Source organism: Pinus tabuliformis, chromosome 4_2 (genome assembly GCF_031772625.1).
Source record: "Pinus tabuliformis cultivar Carrire ecotype Pingquan chromosome 4_2, CPIR1, whole genome shotgun sequence".
NCBI lineage: Eukaryota > Viridiplantae > Streptophyta > Pinopsida > Pinales > Pinaceae > Pinus > Pinus tabuliformis.
The window spans coordinates 301,096,141-301,108,222 of record NC_142304.1 but is presented as its reverse complement, the minus strand read 5'-3'; the positions used below and the strand labels follow the sequence as shown (position 1 = coordinate 301,108,222).

The 12,082-nt window shown below is 32.7% G+C and overlaps 1 pseudogene across 1 annotated transcript; it reads right to left on the bottom strand.

The window, feature by feature from the left end:
• Positions 1-4,437: 4,437 nt before the first annotated feature.
• LOC149169185 (transcription factor MYBS1-like) lies at positions 4,438-8,830 on the bottom strand (annotated as a pseudogene). Its single transcript, XR_016259781.1, has 2 exons — positions 8,104-8,830; positions 4,438-5,533 (listed from the first exon to the last, which is right to left on the bottom strand). The product of XR_016259781.1 is annotated as a transcription factor MYBS1-like (transcript).
• Between the last annotated feature and the right edge of the window lie 3,252 nt (positions 8,831-12,082).

The window sequence follows — 12,082 nt, the reverse complement described above, 5'->3', positions numbered from 1 at the left end:
AGTTATGTACTACAAAGCAAGAGGTGGATCTCATGCTCATCATAGAGCAAAATCCTTAGCCAAACCGTATCACCCTCAAATGCCACTCGACATGCAAGTAGAGCTTACTAAGGTTGAGGGGGATATTGCAAGTGAATGAGGTTGTCTATCAAACAAAGTCACAGTAGGGGAATTTGTTGCTTGGGTATGGGTCATACCCAGGGAGTAGACAAAATTAATACATGCACATGGTGGATTTACACTGGCATATGAATATATTACTAGGCAAAATTTTATTGGATAACAATGAAGCAAAGGACAAAACTCTCATCATGCTTGGTGAGTTACATCCATATATGAAGTCCTTGCATTGGTGTATGAAGCGGATCAAAGATCATCTTGGCCTCGCACTTAACCCAAGCAGCTCTATGGCCAATGGCAAAGTGCCAATAGAAGTCCCCTCCTACTCATTTCTGTTAGCATGAGTTGTTATTGTTTCTTTGGTTTTTTATCTTGGTTTTTTGCTTCTCAAGATATTTATGTCACTTGGTTAGATAGTAAAGGTCTTAGGACTAGACACTCTGACTCATTTTTATCTTCTTTTGAAAACGATATGGATGTTGACAAATTTAGGGTTTTACCAATACTCTGGTTTTCCTAATGACATATCTGGGCAAAATAAAGCTATGTATTCTTTATTGTTTCGATAAATCAATAGAAAACTTAACCATACAAAAAACAAAAGGCTTCCCTTTGCTCATCTTTAAAACTCCTAAATAACCTCTTGCAAAACTCTTTGTTTTGGCCTCCTAAATAAAATTTGATTGCAAAGTTGAAAAATCTATTAGAAGTTGAAAGGCATTAAAAAAAATAATTGGATTGATATTAGAACTTAATAGACCACATTAGCTTATAGTGTGGATGATACATAATTTTTTAACAATATTACATGAACCATTTTTCTTAAGCATTAAATTAAACAAAATGCTTATCCTAGTGTATCCCTTTAGCTTGGAATGTGTATAAGTTTTTAACATATATATAGACATAGTATCCCTTTTTTTAAGAACTAAATAACACTTGCCAAATGTATACATTTATAAGGTCAAAATTATATTTATTGAAATAATTGCATGAAAGAAAATGACATATTTGTATCCTCGGAGAAAATGACATATTTGTATCTATATTTAGTAGTTGGATTTGTTACGGATTCCTAACATTCCTTTACATTTTTTTAAGTCAAAAAGATTTGTTACCATCCCCAAAGTCAAAAAATATGTGCTCCCATCCTCCCAAGTGGGGCTTGAATATATGTTGGAAATGCCGTAATCCATCTTAATCTTGGAACAAGATAAAACTTCAGATCACTTAGATGACAAAAAAATAATACTAGTCCGATTACTTCTTTGTGGTGGGCTACCTATCTTCTAGAGCTATGCAAGCCATGTCTAAATAAAAATGTTATGTTTATGTGGTTTTTGGGTTGACAGCATTGCTGTGTATCACTGTAACATTGTATGCTATGCTGTCCCTCAATTTCATATACAAAAGCTTGCCCGGTATCTTGTTTGCAGCATTCTGTCCATTCAAATATCTATGTTGTTAACTAAAATTGAACATAAGTACATAGGCATGCATACTTCGTAATGATGACAATCATGCTTATAGTGGTTTTTGTGATAGCATTATTCAAAAGAGATCTTGCATACAGGTGACTTGCTGTAATTCTTCCTTTGGAATGAAATGCACTAATTTATTTTGGCTTCTACTTGCTGGTCCCATTGGTTGGTAGATTATTTGATTTCTTCACTCATTTTATATGTTTTGTGCATCAGACTTTATTCATGGGCAGGATGGAGTGGCTATAATTAGTGGATATTGAAACGGCCTGTTAATATTATGTTAAAAGACAATTTTGTCTAATTAAAGAAATTTTCAATTAGTGAATAATGATTTAACTGTAACTATAGTAGATATTCTATTAAATAGTTTGTCACAACAAATTTGATAAAAAGTACACTAAAATATATATTATGAAGTTTAAATTCTTTTAGATTCCAAATTTGTTAACTATTGAATTTTATTTATACAAGAAAAAGATAAAATGTGGAAAATAGAACACAAATATTTGCTATGGGAACACTTACAAGAGAAAACCCAGCTGGAAGGTGAGGGTGCTCTACTTTCTTTTCACTCTAGAATGGAAAAATGCAAGTGCAAATGAGAAGACATTCTCTATGGAGTTCACTGAGACTTGTGGCCTGTTAGGTTACTATAGAACACTAACTCCCTCTATTATGCTCTCTCACTCCCACTCCCACTCCCCATTGCTCTGTCTTACTATGGAACAAGATACAATTGAATAAAATGGAACCCCCTACTCATCCTAGTGGCCTGATTTTAACATAGCATGATAACCAACTAGGGTCAAGTTTAAATCTTTCAACTCTTAACTAGATTTACAACTTCAACTCTTCTAGAATCTTCTTCATACCCCACATGGCTAGCCCCTCATGTATAAGTAATGAGGCTGACGTGGCATCCACTCATACCATGGTGGTCAAAAACTGTAGGTCAACTTCTAGGAAGCATAACATTGGCATATGAACTCTGATTGGCGCAATTCATGCACCATTGGAAAGGTCTCTGAGTGTAGAAAAGCATCATAGGGTCCAATGCTTAAGCGGGGCAGTTTTGACCCAAAAAATATCATATAGTGCATCAAAATGACTCCAGAAAGTTACAGACACCAGTTCTCCAAACTAAGACTCACCAATAAATATGGCCCTACAAATTGAATCTTCTAAGTTTTCCACTCTGAAAAGAATTCAGATTGAAATAGTTGACAAATAATATAATGATCTTATTCAGATCAATGACCCTACTACAATTGCCTCTACAATTAAAAAAAAAAAACTCCCCGTCCAAGAAATAACTAACTAAAAGCTTGTGGTTGGTCCACATCAAACTTAGAGAAGTCAAGTTCACTACCATTGTTGTTGAAATAACTGGATGCAAGAGTGAGCCTTTAAGGATGAGGTGAAGCGCCCGTCATCATTTACCTATTAAGCAGGAAAAAGTCAAACTGGACATACAACTTAATGTTGTATAGCCTCCACTAAATGTAAAAGAAAGCTCCTCAAACTACGACTGAACACGCAACTCAACTTAATGTGATATAATCCTTCACCCAATGTACAAGTAGGCTCCTCAAACTGCCATAATATCAACTCTGCAGTACAGAAACAATGTAACACGTGTTACCTACATATGCACAACTCATCCTAATGAAAGAATGTACTGCACAAATTAGAGGGCAAGAGTGATAGCGGCAGCTACATTCACTTACACCTGACAACTCTGCATCTTGGAATTGTTTCTAGGACATAAAAACCCTCCTATCTTCCTACTAATTGAAACATCAATAGTGTCTGCCAGACTTAAACATAATGCAAGTAGGGATTGTCGTCACCATCCATGCTGCTAAAATTGCAAGCTGAACATTTCAAACTCCAAAGGTACCAATCAACAGAAGTTCTATACCTTACAGATATTATTATGAGAAACATCATGATATTACAGTAAATATCAGAGACAACAATACCAATGACATTTGCACGGTGCAATTCTAAAACTAAGAACTCAGGTGAAAAGAACATAAAAGGGAGTCTATCTAGATGAGGCAATTGTCCTATGCCATGAAAAATGCAAAAATCATGACCTCGGGTGTATTTCGGATGGGATGCAATTAGACAAGAAGCTCATTGAACTACAGAAAACCATCATAAACAGAAACGGAAAAACACAGAATTTTGAGTTGGCAATGAGACACAATTACAATGAAACAGATCAAGCATCCTTATAGAAGGTAAAAGGTAAATTCATTTGTTCTCAAACAAAAAAACTTTCCTCTTATTGATATGGTTATTTAGATATTTATCGGTGTTCTTGTCAAAATTTAGACATTCAAAACGTCAGTCTAGTTGCCAAATGACATCTAGCAGTGAATGGCAATAGTTTTGCCTATATGCAATGCATGCTTCTAAGGTTATGGCTTATTGGTCCATATTCTTCAATGACTCGTTTATCTTTACCTGTTCCCTATTACTCAATAACAATGCAGATTGTTCCAGAATGTTTCTAGACTTAGAGGTTAATGTTTAACATCTAATATTTGCTTGAACATTTATTTTCTAGCCCTCAATTGTTGGCAAGACAAAGAAGAAATGTTTGAATCAAAGGCCAACATTTAACAAGAAATAAATCAGTGTCAAATACGAAGTGCATTAACAGGACGAGGGCTTACAATGGTATCCGTAATGCAAAAAGAAGGCCTAAAAATAAAGAGAAGGATGGCATGAAGATACAAAATACATATATGCCTCTCTCAACTCTTTCGAACTAGCATATCCACTTCATGCAGAGGGAACATTTTCAAAATACCACATTCTCACATCCATAAATCATACTTGAATTATAAACCATATCAATTATTCCCATCATATGCTACTCTTATAACAGAGAACACTAATTAAATGACCCCAAAGAGAATGTCATACAGCATAAGAACAGCAGTCCAGAGATCCAAACTAAGACATCGAGAATTGCATGCACCCATGGAGACAAATGGCATTTAATTTCCTACCCATAAGAAGCACACAAACATATCTGGCCAATAATCTGCCCAAAGCATCCTAAATCATGCTGATGCTAAACAGAGCAACGTTATTGAAATCTCCATCTTTGTGTATTCTGTGCCAAATGGTAACAGTTATCATATAATATTGCCAGCTGTATCCAGAGGCTTGCTCTTTTCTGATTTTGACTGAAGAAAGGAAATAATAAAAGAATAGCAAGTCTGTGAGTTTTTTCTTACATGTATCCCCATCAAAATCATTCTTTGCAAGAAAATTAACATCCTCCACTTTGGCAATCTTAGTGGAGGAAGAAAATGATCTCTTTCATACCACACAGGAAAAGGTGCATATTGAGCAATGATACACCAACTGATCAGCATTTAGAAGATCAGTTGACATGCATCATTTCCTATTGATACGATGACAACAAACATATTATCAAATGAAGCTTTGCAGTCCAAAGTGCTCAGCTCCTTCTCTCTAGTTATCTATGCATAGTTGGCTGTGGCATAGGGTAAGCAACTGGAACAACATAAGGAGCATGTCCCGGAGGAAGCATTACAGGAGTGCCAACAGCAGAAACCATAGGCCCAACAATGGGCTGACCAACAGTAGCTCCATATACACTAGGAAGCCCTGGCTGAGAAGCATGATTAGCAGATTGCCCTGCAGATCCTGAAGATTGATTTCCTTGACCAGTTATAGGTCCTTGTGGTGATGATACATCACTCCCATTCACACTAGTAATATCATGAATGCTAGATCATCTTCTGTCCCTGTTCATCGAATTCAACCGAATAAAATACTTTTGTGCATGACTAGCCACCTGTGTGGGAGTTCGAGAAATAACAAAATTCCTTGAGATGCTCCTCCAGTCACCTTTGCCAAATTTTTCCAGACCAAGCAAGAACATCCTGCATCAACAAAGATACACACATTATCATTAAAATCAGCCAAGGTAGAGTATTTGATGTCCTACTTTTTCCCAAACATTCCTCCATCTTGAACAAAGTCGATTTCAGCAAGTTCTCATCTGTCAGCATTTTTGAAACATTTCTCACTAGTCCAATACCACCGGAGACATCAATGAAAACACAAAATGGATTACAACATTGACAGCTGTCTGACAACTCTGTACTATATGCCTAGCAGCAGGGGAACAGGGGGTTATGATCCCAGTTTTAGGTGTGGCTAGGATACATGGTTTTGCACAGTTTTCTTTTACTTCTCATTCTCTATTTAGTGAGATTGAAGACGTCAACTCTCAAGCATTCATTAAGCTCAATAACAGCCAACTCACGAGCCCTCAATGTTCACTTTGCAAATGGAGATGCATGAAATATTCAAGTAGATAAGGATTATTTTCCACTGACTGTTATATTAAGTTTCAGGGGAAACTTTAAGGTTGCTTAGCACAATAGTCTGTTCACCAATTCTTTTGGTGATAACTAATTTTAAATTTATAACAATTTAACCCAAACAAAACCAGGTTGCACAAGCTTATGGGGTTGGGGGAATGGCAAGATGTGAGGATGAGTTTATGGTAAAGGGCACACTTTCAGAGGGCAGCACCATAGGTGGTGAAATAGAGAAGGTACATGAATGAAAACCATAAAGCACAAGTAGCACATAAGGGACAGTTAGTTGGAAGGTTTGTTCCCAACTTGAGATTGAAAAGAGAAACTTCTCTTGATTTTATTCATTGTTTATGGGCATTGGGGAGTAGGAGATGATAATTTGGCTACTCGAGGTTCCTGGGCCATCTCCCAACTTGTCTGAGGATAGCCAAGGATGGTTTTAGACCACTCCTTGTATTGAGCTTCTGGAAAAGAGGGGGAAGAACACGTTGGAAAATGTCATTATACAACACAAGAAAATACAAGACTGGAGTAAAAGAACGTCCCAATATATCCAAGGACTTTCTTCAAGGAATTGGGTATTATGGGACCTGCGAAGACTATTTGCTGCTTCAAGCAATCAATATATAAATGATCCACAGGAATTGCAAATTTGCACGATTTGTGAATATTGAAAGGCTTCGCATCACAGTTACCACTAACCAGACTCACAGGTTGAACTCACGGGTCACTGATTCATGGAGAAACTATTTCGGCCCATTTCCACTACTGTCTTCTGCAGATTTTCAACCGTAGTTGCCAAGTTTGTTCCAAAAGAATGTCAAATTCTTGACTCTTTTGCCTAGCCAGTTTTTTGCCAAGCCAAGTCACTATTCTTCACACACAGATACCTGATCTATGATCTCATTTAATTTGCCCATAAAGTAAGCTTTTGCTACTCTATTATCTATGTAAGTGGATTTTCTGTTCAATCAAATCTAATGCAGAGAGTTGTCTGAAATGACCCTTGTTTTCCAAAACCATGATTCTGCCCAAATATTTCTATTTCCCAGTTTAATATTCGAAAATACCCACAGGAGATGAGAAATGATTATTTGACAAAGCACCAGTTTGCATAAGGAGTCATTTAAGGGAAGATCTAGAGTGTCTCCCCCCTGAACTCATTTGATCAACTCCAGCTAATGTATGCAGGCTATTAGAGTGCCTCAAACCTACTTTAAGAGTCTTACTTTGGCAACGATTTTTTATTTTAATTATCAGCTGTCACAACCTAAGTCAGGTGGCCTTAAATTTGTTTATCGAATTTGTAGGACGGGGCCTCAAGAAATTAACCAGATAGGAGAAACAGAAGCATTATCCTTCTAAAAAGTTTCAAAATATTCACCATAAAGAAAACCATCGCAAAAATCGAATGATTCAATCCGATTTGTTTATTTTCATGAAGGAAATGGAATCAATTCAGATACTAAGTTCATATCCACATCCTGCCAATCAAAAAATATTCTCAATAATAGCCCACCACCAGAGCCTCATGCAGTCACTCTTTGCAGGAAAAATTCAGAACTCGATTGGGTTATAATTTATAAATAATAACTTCTCCTATACTCAACCCTCAGAAGACCCTAAGGGCATAAATCCAGAGTGGCAGTCAAAAAAATTGTGAAAGAGACCCAACTGCAAGTGAATATAAGGGTTCAGTTTTAACATAATAAAAATAGTATTTTCAGAAGAAAAGAAAACAATAACATCAAAAAACATATAAATCTGTATTTCCTTTTCACAAAGATAAAGGTAGAAAACCTGCGCCAGAATGTTTTTCCTTATAATAATAACAGGCCCACAAGAATAGAACCTAGAGGCAATTTATAGGTCAGATCAATAAACTAATGATAAAGAATCCCGGACAGCTATAAACTTTGAAGCTCTAAAAAGCCCAAAAAAACACAAACCCAAATCAATATAGAGTTGTCACAGTAATTTAATATATCGATATATTAGAAAAAATAAGGGAAGAAATGAACAAACTGTCAAATGGACTGAAGCCAGGTGAATAACATTGGTCCGTACAGGTATTGCTGAAAATAAAATTATTGGAGAGAAAAGGCATCCAGGGCTTAAATGCTTACTTGTGTTCTTCTTCGGTCCATGGAATTCCCTTGCGACGTTCCTGGTCGGATTTGGAGCTCCCCTTTCCCGTTCCATTATTTTCAGATGCCAGATTCGCATAAACAGAAGAATGGGTCCCCCCTTTCTTGGCGCTTCCATTATCAGCAGCTTGCTCTGCAACTTCATCCACATAGCATGGAATAGGCACACGACCAGCTTCAATGGAGGCAATGTCCTCTACAAGGATTTCGTAATGGCGTTTGACCTCAGCAGGGCTTTTTCCCGGCACCGCCAAGGCTATTTTTTCCCACCTATCTTTTGTATCCTCCAAATGGTCTGCCAGCGCCATCTCGAACGCCTTATCCTGCTCTTTGGTCCACTCTCCATTTGACATGTTTGCAGGCATCTCAATTCCACACCCCAGTCAAAAAACTATTTGGTCCTCTACACTTATCCTGCCCAAGTCTAAACAATGTGAAATGTCAGACACAGGCTCCATCTCATGGTTCAGGATGGACCCTGAGCCAGATAAAGGTAACCAACCATGTCCCTACAAGGGAAAAAAAGGTGTATGTGTGTGCTTGTGTTTGCGGAACAATAGGTGTGTGCGTCTGTGTTTGCAGAACAATAACAGGATTTTATGTATTTCAACAGGGAAGGTAAGAACCAGAGACAACACAATCTGCGACAAGGAATGAAGAATTATAAGTAATATTTGAGAAAAATCAAACATGTAATCCAAATCAAGATAACCATACTTAGGAGAATATCTACATGAAAATGAGTGGCAAATTGAAAAGATGGGGTTCCTTCTTGGCCTGTTGTGAGGTACATGAATTGACCAATGATGGAGGAGAGAAGCGTTCCATTGGACTACACAACATGAACACCAAATTATGTTAAGACATCGTTTTCTTTATATGTGTGCGTTTTCCATTCACTCAATAAATTTTTTTTAAATAAATTTTATTTTCATTAAAAAAATTAGGAAGCTTTTTTTTTTCAATGTTTTTGTTTTTTTCCATATTTTCATTAAAAAAAATTAGGAAGCTTTTTTTTTCAATATTTTTGTTTTTTTCCAAATTATATTGTTGTAGTGTTATTAAAATCAGGTGGGATGTGCTTTTCCATCAATAATTTCATGCAATAATTTTATTTCGTTAAATAAATTTATTCTCATTTTATTATATAAAATAAAATTTATTTTTATAATTTTATTTTTAAAATTATTTACAAATAGATTTTCAATTTATTTTTACCCAATTTTATTTAGTGGTTCGAAACGTGTTGACAGTTTTTCCCAATCATATTTAATGGTTGGAAACGCGTTGACAAGTTAGAAATGCGTTGATATTAAAAATTGAAATGTGATTTACCATAAATATTCTCTCATAATAATTTTATTTTTAATATTATTTAGTAAAATTTGATTGGGTAAGGATTAAATTATAGTATTAGTCAGATTATGTTGAATTAAAATTGAAATTAATAAAATATTTTAAGTCAAATTAATTCAAAAAGGAGAATATTAATATTAAATATATAGATGGATATTCAAATTAGAGTATTGAAATATTTATATTTAAACTACGGTGAATTGGAGTTGAAATCAATCAAATTTAAATATTTAAGCAAAGAATATTAATATTAAATATATGGATGGATATTCAGATTAGAATACGGAAATGTTTATATTTACTAAAACCACGTTGGATTGAAGTTGAAATCAATAAAAATTAAATATTTTGAATCAAATTGAACTAACGCTATAAAAATATTAACATTAAATATTTATAGATATCTTCACATTTTATATTTACTAGAATCGTGTTAAATTAACATTAAATATTTATAGATATCTTCACATTTTATATTTACTAGAATCGTGTTAAATTAGAATTGAAATTGATAAAATATTAAATATTTCGAGTCAAAATGAATTGAAAATAATGAAATAATAACATCAAAAATCTATATATGGATTCAAATTAGAATCCCAAAATATTCGTATCGTGTTAAATTAGAATTGAAATTGATAAAATATTAAATATTTCGAATCAAAATGAATTAAAAATAACAAAATAATAACATCAAAAATCTATATATCGATTCAAATTAGAATCCCAAAATATTCGTATCCTAGAACCACGTTAGATTAGAGTTGAAATTAAGAAATATTAACGTTGAATATTTATAGATATTCTCGCATTAAAGTACCAAAATATTCATATCTACTACTAAAAAGGTGTTGTATTGAAGTTGAAAATTGGGTCATATTGAACTGAAAGTAAAGAAATATTAATAGTAAATACTTACAAATGTTTTAAATTATTTGTATTTACTATAATGGGATGTGACCTAAAATGGATAATATATTAAATATATTAAATAAAATAAAATATAAGTTAAAAAAGATTAATATTACAAATTTATAGATATCTTCAAATTAAAATACCAAAATATTCTTATCTTAAAATCACATTGGATTGGAGTTGAAATTAATATAACATTAATATTTTGTATCAAGTTAAAGAATATTTTATATTTGTATAAGTATCAAAATATTTATATTTATATTTACTAGAACCATGTTAAATTAGAATTGAAATTGATAAAATATTAAATATTTTGACTTAAATTGAATTGAAATTAAGAAAATAATAATATTAAATATTTATATATCCATTCAAATTAGAATCCCAAAATCTCTGTATCTTAGAACCGCGTTGGATTGGAGTTGAAATTAATGTAACATCAAATCTTTAAAGGAATATTATATATGAATACCAAAATATTTATATTTACTAAAACCGTGTTAAATTAGAATTGAAATTAATAAAATATTAAATATTTTAAGTCAAATTGAATTGAAATTAAGGAAATAATAACATTAAATATCTATATATATATGTTCAAATTAGAGTCCCAAAATATTCGTATCTTAGAACCAAGTTGGATTAGAGTTGAAATTAATGTAACATTAATTATTTGAATCAAGTTGAATTAAAGTTAAAGGAATATTATATATGTGTATGAATACAAAATATGTATATTTACTAGAACGATATTAAATTAGAATTGAAATTAATAAAACCAGTAGTCTAAAGAACTCATAGATTAGCCCCCAAAATAATGGAAATCTCAGCAAAATTATGACAAAAACCAGTAGTGTAAAGAACTCATAGATTAGCCCCCAAAATAATGGAAATCTCAGCAAAATTATGACAAAATCCACTAGAATGGTGTTGAATCCATTTCCACTATAAAAAAAAAATGGTTCAAATACTCAGCATTCTCATTTTTTGAAATTTTTTCCAGATATTCTTGTGTCTCAGCTAATTTGTGACATCCGGTTGGTAAACAATGCCTTAATAAATTATTAAATATTTTGAATCAAATTGAATTGAAATTAAAGAATAATATTAAAGCCCCAAAATATTAGTATTTGATACAACCAAGTTAAATTGAATTGAAGTTAAGTTAAAACTAACCAAGTATTCAATATTTTCAACATTAAACCAGAATAACATTTTATATTAAGAAAAAAAATCATCTTCATATTATAATATCAAACTATTTGTAACTACTAAAACCACATTGAATTAGTGAAAGTGACACTAAAGGAACAAATATTTTACATCAATTTAAATCAAAATTAAAAGAATACCAACTTTAAATGTTCATAAATGTCTTATCAAAATATTTATATTTAATATAATCAAATTAAATTAGAATTGAAATTAACAAAACATTCAATATCCTATGTCAAGTTAAATTAAAACTAAAGAAATATTAACATTAAACATCTTCAAGTTACCAAATTATTTATATGTACTAGAATCATGTTAGATTGAAATTGAAGTTAATAAAACCTTACAATTTTTGAATTAAGCTAAATCATAATTAAAGGAATATTAATATTAAATATTTATAAAAAATGTGTCCTTAAGTGAGATTTTTTGGAGTTTTTAGTAGATTTTTTATTAAAATAAGGTGAAA